Here is a 17,133-nt window from a genome sequence, read left to right on the forward strand (position 1 = left end):
TTCTGGTTTGACTATTGTCTTCTTTGGAAGTCCTGTAATGTTTACAATGCCTAAGTTTTATTGGTCTTGTTCTCTACTGTTTTGTCCAACTTTATAATATCTAATAAGATAGACAATTCTTTTTAAGGAAACAAGGGACAACGTTGATAACCATTGTTGATAAACTTGTACTCTGTTCTACAGCATGTGCTACGTCTATCCTTGGTATTGACTGACAGCTTTGTTTTGCCATATTTGACTGTATTCTTCCCCCCCCCAAAGAAAGTAATAAGCACTAAGGAGTAATAAAATCCAAGATGTGTAAATTTTGTTGTAAAAAAGAGAGGGAAAAAAAAAAGAAAAGGAGCTCTAACGGACATAACAGCAAGTGTGTTTGGGGGTGTTAAATAGCTGACTTTATCAATGTTTTTGGAACATTGAACACAGCTGTTTGCAGTCTCCCTGTTTGAATGTCCACCTTGTGTTCTTTGATACTGTGATTTGAGGAACTATTTTCAAGAAAATAGTGTGTAATCTACTAGCAGGTAATTTCTTACTGTTATGGTTTTTTGTTTTGTTTTGTTTTGTTTTGTTTTGTAGTTCTGTATTGCGTGTACCCTTACGCCGCTTTGGTTTGTTTTGTGTTTTTCTCTTTTTCCTCTTAAATAAAAAAAAAAAGAATTGCCTATATCATTAGTTATAATAAAATTGAACAAAACAGTAAAGAACAAAACCAATAAAACCAAAACATTGGAGACATTACAGGACTTCAAAAGAAGATAATAGTCAAACCAGAATGGGCATCATAATGAATCTTATTGTCTTCACAGTAGTTGCCTATATTTTCGAACTTGGTACTATCAAGCAAAACAGAATAGAGGAAAATCAGTCAAAGCAATACAGAGTTTCAAATCAAGTTAGTAGGAAATCAAAGTGGGTTACTATAATATATCCTGCTATTTTTTATTTATTTTTCCCTTAATTAAAAGGATAAAAATGGAAAAGTAAATAATAAAAAAGGAGATTGAGATAAAAGAGGGCATAATAACAAAACAGCACAGGTCAAAACAACCATTTAAGCAAAAATAGTGTTTCACCACAAGATAATTCCATGTAGAAGTAGTTACCATAGTGTCTCTTTCCTTGAAATCTTTGAGTATAACTTCGTATACTGTACCATCAAACACATCACGACAATGTAAAACTGTTCAAGAGAAAGACGATGATACAGTGTATTTAGAATCAACTAACAGAAAATGAACAATGGCTTCTGTATAATCTCCTTGTCTATAAAAGTTTTTGTTTATATTATCACATATAATAAAATCCAATAAGATACAACATGTTAAGACCGATGTAGACAGAAGAACAAAAGCTTGATGGGACTTCCAAACAAGATGATATTAAATCAGCACTAGCTATAATGATGTCTTGTTTTCTCCAAAATAGCTGTTCCTACCATCCAACCTTCTCTGCCTCATTTCTGTTGAGCTCTTTTTCTGTCATTAGTTGTCAATTGGTCTTCTTCATTTCACTTTCTGCTCAAATCATTGTGGCCTCTCAGCCACTGTTTCTGGAATCTTGGTATTTTTCTTTCTTAGAATATCCTGCATTTCTTAGAATATCTCTGTAGAGTTGAATTGGTGGTTGCAAATTCCCCTAGTTCCTCCTTATCCTGGAAGCACCTTGCTTTTCCATCAATTTCTAGGAACAGTTGTGCAGGATATATCAATCTTGGCTGGAGGTTATTATCTTTCAAAGCTTGAATTATTTCCCCCCACGCTCTTTGTGACTTGATGATTTGTGCCAAGAAGTCTGCTGTAATTCTGATGGGTGTTCCCTTGAAAGTGATCTGTTTCTTGTCTCTGATGGCTTTTAATATTCTGTTCTTATATTGGGTTTCTGGAATTTTGATTATTATTTGCCTGGGTGTAGCTCTGTTTGGGTTGTAGGTGGCTGGGGTCCTGTATGCCTCATACATCTGCGTATCTTTACCTTTTGCTAAATTAGGGAAATTCTCCTGGATTATTTCTATGAATAGCCTTTGTAGTTCATTTGTTTGTGTCCCTACTTCTTCTTTTATGTTCTTAATTCTTTTTTTTTTTTTTTTTGTCTTTTACATTTTTACCGGTACCAGGGATCGAACTCATGACTGCCTTCTTGCAAGGCAGGCACTTATGCCACTGAGCTAAATCCCCAGCCCCTATGTTATTAATTCTTAAGTTATAGATCCTCTTATCATCTTCTAGCCTTTGTATTATTGCTGTTTGTTTTCTTGTTATTTTTAAGAAGTTTTTCATTTCATGCTCCCACCTTACAAATCTGCCCTCCAGTTCAGATAATCTATCCTTAGTTTCTTTCAAGCTGTTATGCCAGCTTTCAATAGAGTTTTTAGTTTCCTGGTAATCTCTTTGAACCTGCTTCACGTAGTCTATGTTTTCTCTATTTTCTCCATCAAACAATTCTCCCTTTTTTTCTGTTCTCCATTCCTCCATCTGCTTTTTCTTAGGTGGTGATCAGCATTTCTCTAACTATTCTATTTATATCTTGCTTTATTTCATTAAATACTTCATTTTTGAACTTGTCTATGAGGCTCTGGAGACATTGCTTTATGTCTATTGGTGCCATGTCTGATATTACATGTTTTCTGTCCTCATTCTTTTTTGCATTAACCTTTCCTGGATCAGTGTTCTCAGGCTTGGGGACTGAGGACCCTTTCTTATTGCTACATCTTTCCATACTTTTTGTTCCTTCCATACAAGCATACATAGGAGGCCCAGTTTTTTTTTTCTCTTTGTCTGTTACAGTTTGTTTGAATCTGCCAGCTAGGTGTTCCTGCCCACTGCAGTGTACTAGGGAGACATAGATCTTGGTAGCCTCTGCTGGACCTGCCCCTCCAGTAGGTTGCTACTGAAGGCTTCACTGCTAGATTGCACCACCAGGTACTGGGACCTAGTTTGGGCTAGCCTACTGGGTCTTAGTCCATGGTGTCATTCAGGTCAGGGCTCCCTACCAATCTCATTTGAGAGGAGAATATGTGACTAAAGTCACTGCAGTGTCCTGTTCTGGCTAGTCTGTCCAGTCCCAGAATGTCTTCTGGTGAAGCCTCTTAGTCTATGGAAGAGTCCCCATTCCTCTCACTCACTGCAGGTCGATGCAGGGCTCTCTGCCTGTCCTGCTCTCAACTCCATTCACCAATTCCTGTGCTCAGAGGTTTCGCCTCTGTGTCCTTGCTGTGCATACAGATGCAGCAGTGGCAGCAGGAAATTCAAATCGCAGCTTCCAGAGGCACGGGTTCCAGCTTCCACGCTGAGATTTTATCTGTTCATGAATAGCATTAGGATTGCATTTCCAGTTGGTTTCTCTCAGCTTAGTTCATTCTTGGGTTGGCAGGGTATATCTCCTCTTGCTTACGACTCCTCACACAACATCATTCCTGGATTCTAATCTGGCTGTCTCAGAGAGCCTCTGTAGCTGCTGTTATCTGTCCACCATGTTCTTCTGGAAGTTTATTTTATTATTATTATTATTTTTTTAATTAAGGGAAAAGATAAAAAATTAGCAGGATATATTATAGTAACTTTTTTGATTTCCTATTAACTTGATTTGAAGTCCTGTATTGCTCCCACCATCTTGTTTTGACTGATTTTACTCTGTTCTGTTCTGTTTGATAGTATCAAGTGAGGGTATAGGCAACTACTTTGAAGGTAATAAGGTTCACTATGATGGCAATTCTGGTTTGACTATTATCTTCTTTTGAAGTCCTGTAATGTCTCCAATGTTTAGATTTTATTGGTCTTCTTCTGTACTGTTTTGTTCAATTTTATTGTATCTAATGATATAGGCAATTCTTTTTAAGGTAGAAAGAGGCATTATGGTCACCACTGTTGATTACCTTGTATTCTGTTTTTACATCATGTGCTATGTCCATCCTTTGTTTTGACTGACTTGCTTTGTTTTGTTATATTTGGTTTTATTCTCATCCAAAAAAAGTACTAAGAACTATGGTAGTAATAAAACCCAAAATGTGTAAATGTTGTTGTAAAAAAGAGAGGAAAAAATGCTCTAAAGGATACAACTGCAAGTGTGTTTAGATGTGTTAAGATAAATATCCATATTACTAAGTTTTTCTTGGATCATTGAACACAACTGTTTGCAGTCTCACTGTTTGAATGTCAACTTTGTATGCTCTAATCCTGTAACTTGAACAACTATTTCTAAGATGACAATATGTAATCTATTAACTAGTGATTTCTTACTGTATTTTTTGAAATTCTGTATTACCTGTACCCTTAAAGTGTTTTGATTTTTTTCCTTTAAATTAAAAAAGATGAAGCAAAGCAAAACAATACAATACTAATAGGCATTAAAAGATGTAGGAGTCAATGCAAATGACATAGGCAAACTATTTGCAAAAGTAATAGCAGAAAATTTCCCAGATTTGGGGAAAGAATCTGATTTACAGAGAAGTGAGGATTATACAATGCCAAAAAGTCATAAGTAAAATAAGTCTACACCCAGACATATAATAATTAAGATCACAGACATACAGCATAAAAACAGAATACTAAATGCTGTTAGAGAAAAGACACAAATCACCTGTCAAGGAAAGCCCATTAGCATCATGCAGACTTTTCAACACAAATTGTCAGGTTAAGATGACCTTGGAGTGAAGTATTCCAAGTCCTGAAAGAAAACAACTTTCAACCCAGATTGATGTATGCTGCAAAGCTTTATTTGAAATTTAATGAAGAAATAAGATACTTTCATGACAAAGAAAAACTGAAGAAATTCATGTCAACCAAACCAACCCTATAAAAAACACTGAAAGACATACTAGAGAGAGATAAAAATGAGTGCAATTTCCAGAACAACAACAGAAAGAAACCACCAGACAAGGCAAGCAATTAAACAAGGGAGAAAAGCAGAGAACCAACAGCAGGAAAACAATATGACAAAGTAGAACCAGTACATATCAGTTATATCCATCAATGTAAATGGACTCAATTAACCTATTAAAATGGATCAAGAAACAAGATCTCTTCCATTGATCTTCAGATCTGTTTTTGTTCCAGTACCATGTTGATTTTATTGCAGTTCCCGTGTAGTATAACTTCAAGTCAGGGATTTTCTTGAAAATTAATGCCTCCTGCCTTGCCTTTGCTACTTAGATTTGCCTTTGCTATTCTAGATCTCTTCTGATTCCAGATGAATTTTAGGCGTGGTTTCTCTAGATCTGTGAGGTATGTTGATAGTATTTTCACTGGGATTGCACTGGACCTGTATAACAGTTTGGGAGAATGGCCATTTTTACAGTATTTATTCTTTCTATCCATGAACAAGAGATATCTTTCCATTTTTTGAGATCCTCTTCAATTTCTTTTTTAAGGGTATTATGTTTTTCCCTATATAGATCTTTTACTTCTTTTGTGAGATTAATTCCTAAGTAACCACAACTACCAGCACACTCAACCACCTTATCTTTGATAAAGGGTCCAAACATGTTCACTGGAAGAATGACTGTCTCTTTCATAAGTGGTGCTGGAAAAACTGGCTCTCCATATGCTGAAAACTAAAACTAGACCCATGCCTATTACCATATACTAAAATAAAATCTAGATGGATCAAAGATATGAATATTAAAGCAGAAACACTAAATCTGTTGGACCACAAATTAGGTAAAAATGTTGAAGACAGGGATAGGTAGAGAATTCCTGAACAGGAATCAAACCGCACGGGAAATACTTCCCAGAATCAATAACTGGGATCACATCTTATTAAAAAGTTTCTGCATGTCAAAAGAAATCTCCAGCATTTTGAAAAGAAAACTCACAAACTGGGAAAAATCTTAGCAAACTGTCCCTCAGACAAAGGACTTCTGCCTAAAACATAAATAATTTAAAAAATCAGACCCCCCAAAATTCAAAGATCTAATCCAAAAATGGGCATCTGAGATGAATACACACTTCTCAGATGAAGAAATACAAATGGCAAATAAATACATGAAAAAATGTTCATCATCATTGGTCATTAGAGAAATGCAAACTAAAACAACATTGAGATTCCATCTCACTCCAGAAAGAATGGCCAGAATCAAGAAAACTACCAACAAAAATGCTGGAGAGGCTGTGGGGAAAAAGGAATTCTTCTGCACTGTTGGTGGGAGTGTAGACTGTGCAACTACTGTGGAGGTCAGTGCGGAGGTCAAAAAGCTGGGATTGGAAGTCCCATTCGACCTAGCTATTCCACTTCTGAGCTATTCCACATATTTCCAGAAGAAATGAAAGCATTATACCACAGTGATATATGTGCACCCATGTTTATATTAGCACATTTTTTAATAGCCAGATCTTGGAAACAACCCGTGTCCATCAACTGAGGAATGAATAAAAAAGTTGTGGTATTTTTATACAATGGAGTACTACTCAGCTATAAAGAATGATCACATTGATATATTTATAAATAAATGGACACAGCTTGAGACCATACTCATAAGTGAAATACATCAAACTCACATCTATAAATACCATATAGTCTCCCAAGTGTAAGAAATGGTAAGAGTACATAAGAGTTTGTGATAATCATTATTCCCCATTACATTTGAAGCCTTATAATGTTTGCATTCATTAGTTGGAATGGTTTTACCCTGATTTGTTTCGATTTTTATTATTTGTGATAGTATGAACAGCTATTTTGAAGAAAACAAGACATTAGAACAGCCAGTGCTGATTTAATATCATCTTACTCTGAAGTCCTATTATGCTTTTGTTCTTCTGTTTCCTTTGGTTCTATTATTTCTTATTGGATATTATTATTGTGATAGTACAAACAAATTTTCTATGGAAAATGAGATAATATAGTAGCCATTGTTCATTCTATGTTATTTGGTTCTGAAAGCCCTGTAATGCTTTCATTCTCTTGAATGGTTTCATACTGTTTTGTTATGTTCGATACTATCACATATGAAGTTATGCTCAAATATTTCAAAGAAAGAGACATTATGGTAGTTACTGTTAATTGTGGGTTGTCTTGTGCTAAAATGTTGTGTTGCTTACAAAAAAAGAGAAACAGAATCTCATAATATGTTGCATACAACGTACACATCTGACTCAAAGGGAAACACATAGACTAAAGATCAAAGGATGGAAAACAAAATTCCATGTGACAGGAACCCAGAAAAAGTCAGGGTAGCTATTCTATTTGAAGGCAATATGAACTTCAAACCAAGTGATTAAAAGAGATAAAGAAAGTCACTATATATAATTGTCAGGGGACTTATTAAAGAGGAAGAGCTAACAATCCCAAATATGGACATACCAAGTACAGAAGCACCCAACTACATAATACAAATACTAATAGACATGAAAAACAAAATAAACAACAACACAATTATAATAGGGGACTTTAATAGCCCATTTTCACAAAGAGATACTTCACCTGGACAAAAGTCAGCAAAGAACTGAATCAAATCTGTGAATAAATGGACTTTGTAAACCTTTACAGAGTGTTCTAACCAACCACATCAGAATACACATTCATCTCAGCTGTGTATGGGATATTCTCCAAAATAAAATGTATATTAGCCCATAGAACATTCTTAAGTAAATATAAAGGGATTGTACCCCACATTTATTATCTGAACATAGTGCACTGAAATTGGAAATTAATGGCAAAAGAAATTGCAAAACTAGCATAAATACATAGAAGTTAAATATCCTCTTGAACAATCAATGGGTTACAGGTGAAATTAAAGAAGAAATTTACCAATACCTATAATTCTGTGAAAATGCAGATACAATATACCAAAACCTATAGGATACAGTGAAAGCAGTCCTAAGAATGAAATATATATATCAATAAATGGTCACATCAGGAAAACAAAACAAGCACAAATAAACAGCCTAATGCTACATCTCAAGCTTCTAGAAAAAGAAGAGCAAGTCAAGCCCAAAGATCATAGAAGAGCGGAAATTATAAAGATCAGAGCAGAAGTTAATGCAGTTGAGACTAAGAAAACAATACAAAGAATTCATGAATCAAAGAGCTGATTTTCTGAAAGACTAAACAAATTTGAATAAGCTGCAGCTAATGTTATCAAGAAAAAGAAAGAAAAAACACAAGTTCATGCAATAAAGACTGGAAAGAGAAATTGCTACAGATTCCGTGGAAATTCTAAAGATCATAAATACCTACTTTGAAAATCTCTACTCACACAGGGTTGAAATAACAGAGGAAATGGACAGATTTCTAGATACATATGAATTACCAAATCTGACTAAAGAAGGTACAACAATTTTGAATAACCCAATATTAGCTACGATAATTGAAAACGTGATAAAAACTTACCAACAAAGAAAAGCCAAGGTCCTGATGGATTCATGGCTGAATTCTACAAGAAATTTAGAGGAAATTTATGAAATTTCCATACTGCTCAAATTCTTTAATGAGATTGAAAGGGAATCAATTTTCCCTAAATAATTCCTGGAGACAAGGATTACTCTGATACCAAAACCAGAGAAAAACTCAACCAAAAAGGAGAACTGTAGGGCAATCTCAGTAATCAACATAGATGCAAAGATTCTCAATAAGATAGTGGCAAATACAATACAGCAAATCATCAAGAAGATTATACATTATTACTAAGTGGGATTTATACAAGGAATGCAGGAATAGTGTAACCTACACAAATCAATAAATGTGAAGACATCACATCAACAAATCCAAAGACCAAAATCACATGATCTTCTCAATAGATACAGAAAAAGCTGTTGATAAAATCCAGCACTTGTTCATGATAAAATCCTTACAGAAACTTGGTATAGGTGGTATCTACCTAATCTTATAAAGGCCATCTATGACAAATGAACAGCCAACGTTATGCTAAATGGACAAAAACTGAAAGCTTTCACTCTAAAATCAGGAACAAGACAAGGATGTGCACTATTACCATTGCTATTCAATATAGTTCTGGAAACATTAGCCAGAGCAATCATACAAGAGAGAGAAACAAAAGGAATAAGGATTGGAAGGGAAGAATTTAAGTTATCACTATTTGAATATGACATATACTCTACATAGAAGACCTCAAAAACTCCATTAAAAGATTACTAGAGTTATTTAAAAAACTCATCAGTGTATCTGGATACAAAGTGTACGCTCAAAAATCAATAGCATTCCTGTACACAAACAAAAAACTCACTGAGAGAAATTATGAAAATAACACCTTTCATAATAGCATCCAAACACATGAAATACTTAGTAGTCAACCTAACAAAGAATGTAAAAGACCTATACACTAAAAATTATGCAATTCTAAAAAAAGGAGATTGAAGAGGATATTAGAAAATGGAACTTGATTAGGAAGAACCAACATTGTGAAAATGGCTATACTCCCAAAACTTTTGTACAAATTTAGTGCAATCCCAGTCAAAATACTATTAACATACTTTACCAATCTAGGGAAAACATTCCTAAAATTCATTTGAAAATAGGAGAAACCTAGAAGCAAAGGCAATTCTGGGCAACAAAATCAGGCTTGGAGACGTCTCAATCCCTGACTTGAAAATATACTACATAGCTATTGTAATAAAATCAGAAGCATACTGGAAAAGAAATAGATCTGAGGGCCAATGGAACAGATTTGAAGATGCAAACACAACTACAAAGACACTCAGTCACCTTGTATTTGACAAAGGGGCTAAACATGTTCACTGGAAGAAAGATAGCCTCTTTAATAAATGGTGTTGTAAAAACTGGCTTCCCACATGCTGAAGACTGAAACTAGACCCATGTGTATCACTATGCACTAAACTAAAATTAAAATGGATCAAAGATCTAAATATTAAAATAGAAACACTAAATTTACTGGAAGACAAAGTAGGTAGAAATCTTGAAGACATAGGGATAGGCAAAAAGTTCATGAATTGCATGCAAAGTACTTCAAAGAAACTACAACTGGGATGTCATCTTACTAAAAAGTTCTTTTCATTTCAAAAGAAGTTATCAACAAAGTGAAAAGAAAACCCATAGGATGGGAGAGAATTTTAGTCAGTAGTCCTTCAGACAAAAGACTTATAACCAGAACACATAAATAATTGAAAAGCTTTAAGCCCCCAAATTCAAAGACCCATTCCAAATATGTGCATCTGAGATGAGTATGCATTTCTCAGATGAAGATACACAAATGTAGTATAAATACATGAAGAAATGTTCACCATCACTAGTCATTCAAGAAATTCAAATTAAAGTAGCATTGAGATTCTATCTTATTCCAGAAAGAAATCAAACATTAACAAATGTTGCCAGGGCTGTGGGGAAAAAGGAACACTTCTCAACTGTTAGTGGGAGTGTACACTTGTGCAGTCATCATGGAAATCAGTATGGAGATTTCTCAAAAAAATAGGATTGAGTGTGCCATGCAATCCAGCTGTTCTTCCCCTGGGTATTTTCCCAGAAAAATTGAAAATGTCATGTCATAGAGATATACGTGCACAATTTATAATAACTAAACCTCAGAAACAAGCAAAATGCCCATGAATTGCAGAATGGATGAAAAAGATTTGTTTTTTTAAATACAATGGCATATTACTAAGCTACAAAAAAGTATGATTTTAAAGGTAAACGCCTTCAAAAATGCCTTAAGAAAGCAGGATAATTTTATAGGTAAATGGAAGCAATTTGAGACTATCCTCATAAGTGAAATAAATTAGACTCATATTTGTAAATATTGTATTGTCTCTTCAGTGTAAAAAATAAGTAAGAATAATAAAAATATGAAAGAATAATAAGATCCAAAATGTACAATAGATATTGTTATAATGAAAGGGACAGTTCTCAAAAGGAAAGAACAACTTGTGGGTATATACATATAATTGTATTATGTTTAAGTGTTCAAGATAGATAACCAGACTACTAATTCTCTGTGATTTCATCAAAAAGAATAGTTCATGCTGTCATTGTTTGTCTATTCATTTTTGTGCTTTGATTTTGTAACTTGAGCAACTAGTTCTAAAATAATAATGTGTAATACATTAACTAGTATTGATTCCTTACTGTTATTTTTTGAAATTCTTCTGTTTTGCTTTTTAAAAAAAAAAAAAAGATTGTGATCATCCTAAAGGCATTTCATTGTTTTTTAAATTTTTTATTATTGTGCACTAATTATAAGAATAGTGGGATTCATTTTGGGATATTGATACATGTGTTGAACATACTCTGGTAATTTCCCCATGCCATCATCTCCTTTGCCATTGTTTCCCCTCCCTCTTCTCTGATAGTCTTCCTTCTTATTTAATATCCCTCACAAGAAGCAAACAAATCTAAGCACGTGTAATATGAGTTTCTTTGTTCTTTATCTCAATAAAAGCTGCTTATTTATGGTGACCAGGTGACAGCCATTTTGCTGACGCTTGGTGTGTGCATCCCTTTACTTCCCCTTGGTTTTACATATGAGAGAAAATATCTTTTTCTTTCTGAGACTTTTTTTTTTGCTTGATATGATGGTTTCTAGTTCTATACATTTTCCTGGAAATGATGTAATTTCATCCTTTTTACGACAAAATAACAGTCTCCCTCCCTTTCTCCCTCCATCTCATACATCTATCATCTTTTCTTTATTTATTAATCCATTTACAGGCACTTACACTGTTTCTATAGCTTTTGCTTCACAATAATTATGGGTTTTTAGCTATCTTAATATTATGCTGATTTTAACTTTTTCATGTTATAGGTGGGAATAAAGGTAGCCATATTTTTCAGTTTGTTTGTTTGTTTGTTTGTTTTTGTGGAAGCGCCACACTGATTTCCATACTGGCTGTAGTAATTTACAGTCTTCCTGCAATGTAGAAGTATTCCTTCCTCTTACATCCTCACTAGTGTTTTTAAAAAATATTTTTGATGATAGCCATCTGGCAGCCATTGGTAGCCCAAGACTGTAGAGAGGCCACACTGACTCCATTTTTTCCTAGACACATCCAGTTAACAGCGTTTTGGTAGAAAATGCAGGCCTTGAAACATTACCCCCCCCCCCCAGGTAAAAACATGAGGTCCCATAAGGACAAGAAGCAAACAAATCTAAGCATGTGTCATATGAGTTTCTTTGCTCTTTATCTCAATAAAATCTGCTTATTTATGGTGACCAGGTGGCAGCATTTTGCTGACTTTTGGTGTGTGCATGCCTTTATTTCCCCTTGGCTTGTAGAACCCTTCATCTGGTGCCTGAACAGGGACTCAACAGTGGAGATGTCTGCTGTGGAGGGTGACCTGCTTTTGCTGTGTTCTGGGGATGGAACATGGCCCCCTGACCTGCATGTACTTCACTTTCTTCAAAAAATCCCAGTGGAAGTCATGGGGAATTCCCTGCCTGAAGCACAACAGAAACATAAAACAGAACTGCTTTTTCTCCTTAAGAAGGCAAGCCATGTGGCCCCTGAGCATAATTTAGTACAGCTTTTGTAAGAAATTCATGATTACTGTTCTTATTATTCTGAGGGAGGTATGCTTATTATGGAGGATTGGGAAAAGATAGGCAAACTGCTGCATGAGGAGCCTTGAGTTCCTATTTCTGTCCTGCATACCTGGCATCTTTGCTGGGATGCTGTTGCAGTTTTTGGCAGGCCAGAAAATGGAACACCACATGGTAGACTTCCAGGTCCTCCTGGGTGTGCCACTTCTGCTGTCTCCACTTTAATTGGGCAAGGCCCTTTGACCACTCAACAGTTAGATCCTCTATTTTATGCTTTATGGCACCACACAGGATCCTACTGATGTGATCTCTGACTCTCCTCTACAAGGAGCCTGTCAGAGAATTGCTCACACACTCACCACAGTTGTGGTGGGTTGAGTTCTGAAGGACTGCCCTCATTCCTTACCATTTTCATTCAGCCCTTTTGCTCACAGGGGACCTTGTTGCCATCCAGCGCAAAAAGGTATTTATTATTGAATGGTTACATTTATCCCACATGCCTGGCAGTACTTTATTTCCCATTATCAATGCTATTTCCTCTCTTATCTCTTGAGAATGCATTTGAGCACTTACACTCCTTGGAATTGATCTGATCAATATCATTTTACCACTTACCCAAACCGACTTCTTTTTGCTGTCCCCTGCTGTTTTTCTTCAAGTCTCTTTGGATAACTATCTTGGTTCCATTTCTTTCAAAATATCCTCAAACCCAGGTTGGCAGGGGCAGATGTCCCTGCTGATGTGGGGAGGAGAGAATGCTTCTGTGTTATCCCCACTAGGCCCTGTGTGGATTTCTGCTCTTGCATTCACCCTGCACAAAATAATCTGACACAATGGGCTACACAATCCAATTTCACAGTTGCACCTCTCCCAAAATCAGGTCTGGCCACCTCAAAAGTGACCCAGGATGATGACTATTCAGCCAGTGATCTGGGAGTGATATAAAGGTGCTGATCCAGTCTGCACAAAACTTGCTCCATGCATCTAAAGAGGAACCAACTCTTGAAAAGCTTCTTGTGCAGTATTTACCAAATGGACAATGAACATTTTAATGCTTATTTGTATTCTGTTCCTATGTGTTTTATAGCCCACCATGGGGACCTCAGAGTCCCACAACCTAATAGAAAGACTGAAATACAATATTTGCATTCAACTGACAAAAATAGCTAATGTCACTCATTTCTGTTTTGCTCAAAAGATAGAAATGAAATACTTTCTTGTGTTCTGTCTGATTCCAGGATGCAAAGACCCAACCTCTCTACATAATCATTTTTCCTATATACCAAACAAAATTGTAACATAGGCTGACTTTCCAAATTTGGGCATTCCTACATTTAAAAAACCTGATAGCACTATTAAAATATTCACTCCTTATGTAGCACCTTCAAATGCCTCATATGCTTGTACTGAAAATTGTAACACTCAATGTCTTTACCTTCCCAATAGTGCTTGGAATTGTTCTAGTTATAAACCAGTATTGTATGGAAATAGACATGTTCCTCTCTCTGCCGGGTGATTTTTTCATGTGAAGAGTATACCTTTAATTATATTCCTGCAGCCTTATCTCATAACACAGACTGTTGCCTTAGCCACCTTACTATATTGTTGCCTCCTCTTAAATCTACACTGTCTCACACCAAATGGTCTACAACTAGTCCTACTGACCTGTGTCATAACTTATCTATTAGCCTGTTAACCAAAGCAGAAATTTATGCTTTAGATATTTCTTTGGTTGGTGTGCCTGCACTGGCAGCCAGGGCCAATTGCAGTGTTAATGGCTAGTTTGTCTGAAGGCAAAACAAATTGATTATACTTCCATAGCTTTGGTTTTATTAAACAAAGAACAAACTGAACACCGACAAGTAATTTTAGATAATCACACAGCAATTGATTTTGTGCTTTTATTATATTATCATGGATGCAATGAAATTGCTCAGATATACTGTTTTAATTGGTCTGGTGAAAGTAAGTCCATTAATGTGAAGCTTCATGATTTATGAGAACCTACCAAGCAAATACCCCAAGGACTCAATGCTGGATTATGGAATTTCCTTATGGAATGGTTACCAGATATCAGTTGGCTAAAAAAAATGTTTTTTATGGTGTTACTGCCTTTTTCTGTTTAATTGGTATGGGATCCCTTGTATAAGGTATCCTATCCCTAAACAAAGTATTTATACCCAAAATACCAGCTTCTAATGTGGTAAGAAAACCTAAACTGAAGAAAAAAGGAGGAGATATAGAGAGGCCACACTGACTGACTCCATTTTGTCCTGGACACATCTCGTTGACAGTGTTTTGGTAGAAAGTGCAGGCCCTGAAACATCTCCTCTCCAAGGTAAAAATTAGGTCTCATAAGGACAAGAAGCCATCAAGTTATATAATCTAAGCATGCACAATATGAGTTTCTTTGTTCTTTATCTCAATAAAAGCTGCTTGCTTAGACTGGCCAGGCAGCAGCCATTTTGCTCACCCTTGGTGAGTGTGTCCCTTTATTTTCCCTTTGCTTGTAGAACCCATACACAAGATTAAGTTAAAAATGTTTTCTACTTGTCTCCAAAACTGTCTGCATGCTGCCTCTGTAACGTTTCCTGGGGTTTGTTGTCAAATGGAATCTCAGTGTAGTTATGATTTACATTTCCCTGATTGCTAAATATATTGAAATTTTTTGTAAATTTAAATAAATTTTATTTAGCAGTTAACATCATAAGCATTTAGATGGGCTTCTCTTTAGAATTTAGAAGTGGACATTGAAATAATCAGGGAGGAAAGATAACCTTGATAAAGGGCAAAGGTAGGGAGGAATATAAGTAACTGTCAAGGACAACTTTTGGGAAGCAGCCCAGTCACAGTATTCAGCATCATCAGTTATTGGGAAACACAAATCAAAGCATAAGCAGATACCTTTTCAAACATAGTAGGATGGCTACTACCAAAAATACAACAATCAACAACTTATAGAATGAAGAGACAGCCTACAGAATGGCTGTAGGCAAAAAATGTTTGCCAACAATGGAATGTACAAAAGGTCCTTTTTTCCCCTTCTTAGATTGGAGATTTGAGGAGTGAGAGCAGACTTTACCTATCAGGTTCCAGAGGTGATTAACCTGAAGGACCTGCCTTGGAAAATAATGAGAGAAAAATGTTCATCAGCTGACAGCATCAATAGCCACGTACATACTCTTCTCTTTTCAAGTAATTCAAAAATATTTAGTGAACTCCTACTATGTGGAGGCAGGATGCTAGGTACAGTAATATAGAAACAAAGTATATTTCAAGGAATTCATTGTCTAGTTTGTTAAATACTCATTAGGTGTGGCTAGATGCACCATTATCCCAATTTTATTTTACTTTGTTTTTTTACTAGAATCAAACTCAAGACCTTGCAGCACTTATCAGGCAGGCACTTATGCTGCTGAGCTATATCCCTTGTCCTCCAATTTTAGTAATATGAAAATAATTATACATAAGTGAAGTGTTCAAGGGAAAATAGCCACTGATAGTTCAAGCTCACATCAGAAATATTCTGTACTGAACTCCAAAACTGTCTTCTTAGATACCTCTGTAATTTTCTCTGGGGTTTGTCAGAGCTACTCTCTAGTCATGACCTAGCGTTGCTCCATGAAACACTATGTTTGGGCTTAGGAGGCTCAAGACACAGGTCAATCTCATTATGCATATTGACAGTTTATTCAATCTGAGCTCATTTTACTATTTTTTAAGGTGTGATAATCCTTTTGCAAATGTTGTATAAGGCAGCTCATTCTTTCAATGATTTGCTGCTTCAACAAATATGTTTTAACCACAAAGTGTATTGGGAAAGGACAGAAAAGGAAATTGGTACTATAAAATATGATAATGTTGTACTGTATTAATGAAATATCCACTATGGATTGAGAAGACTACATTAGGAGAATGAGGACCCACCACTTATTGAACTATAACCTCAGCACTTAAAATTTATTTTTAATTTTGAACTATGGCCTTGATAAGTTGCTGAGGTTCCAGGGTTGGGCCTGAACTCATGATCTTCCTACTTCAAGACTTTCATCTTCAAATTGTTCATCTGCACTTTTTTTGTGATTATCTCCTCTGTTGGGGGCCCTGGCCGGGTGATATGAGGCCTGTAGGAAAGAGTGAAGCCTGAGCTAGATTACCCCTCCCATCGAGTGTGCCAAGATGGCGCTTATATCCTGCTTCCTGCTTAGTAAACAACACACCCTGTAAGACAGTCCGCCCAGCAACAACTGCCGTTAGCCAATCAGCTTGCCTTGCCTACTTTAATATGATTGGACACTGTATCCGTATATATACTGGTGCCACCCTTGGGGAGAGGCAGAATAGGAAGGAGATATAGGAGAGAATAGAGTAAGAGAGAAGAAGCGCAGAGAGAAGCACGCAAGGAGCCGCGGAGGGCGGACCAGAGGAGGCTTCCCTCGGGCGGGATCGGGGATCCCGGAGCAGGCTGTACGGAGAGAGAGAATAAACGGAAAGGCTGTCTGCCAACAACTCTTGTCGTGTGCTTTTCCTGCCGGCCGGGACCGACACCGACAATTGGTGGCCCGTACGGGGAACTGATCACCCCCGAGACGAGGCGGACAACGCTCCAGTACTGCACTGCAGAACAGGTGAGTAGGGGATAAACCTGGGCTCTGGGTGGCGCGCACCTACAGGGCTTTTTAGACTCCCCT

This window comes from Cavia porcellus, unplaced genomic scaffold (genome assembly GCF_034190915.1).
Source record: "Cavia porcellus strain 051 isolate PalLab524CR breed Dunkin Hartley unplaced genomic scaffold, mCavPor4.1 scaffold_25, whole genome shotgun sequence".
NCBI classification, from domain to species: domain Eukaryota; kingdom Metazoa; phylum Chordata; class Mammalia; order Rodentia; family Caviidae; genus Cavia; species Cavia porcellus.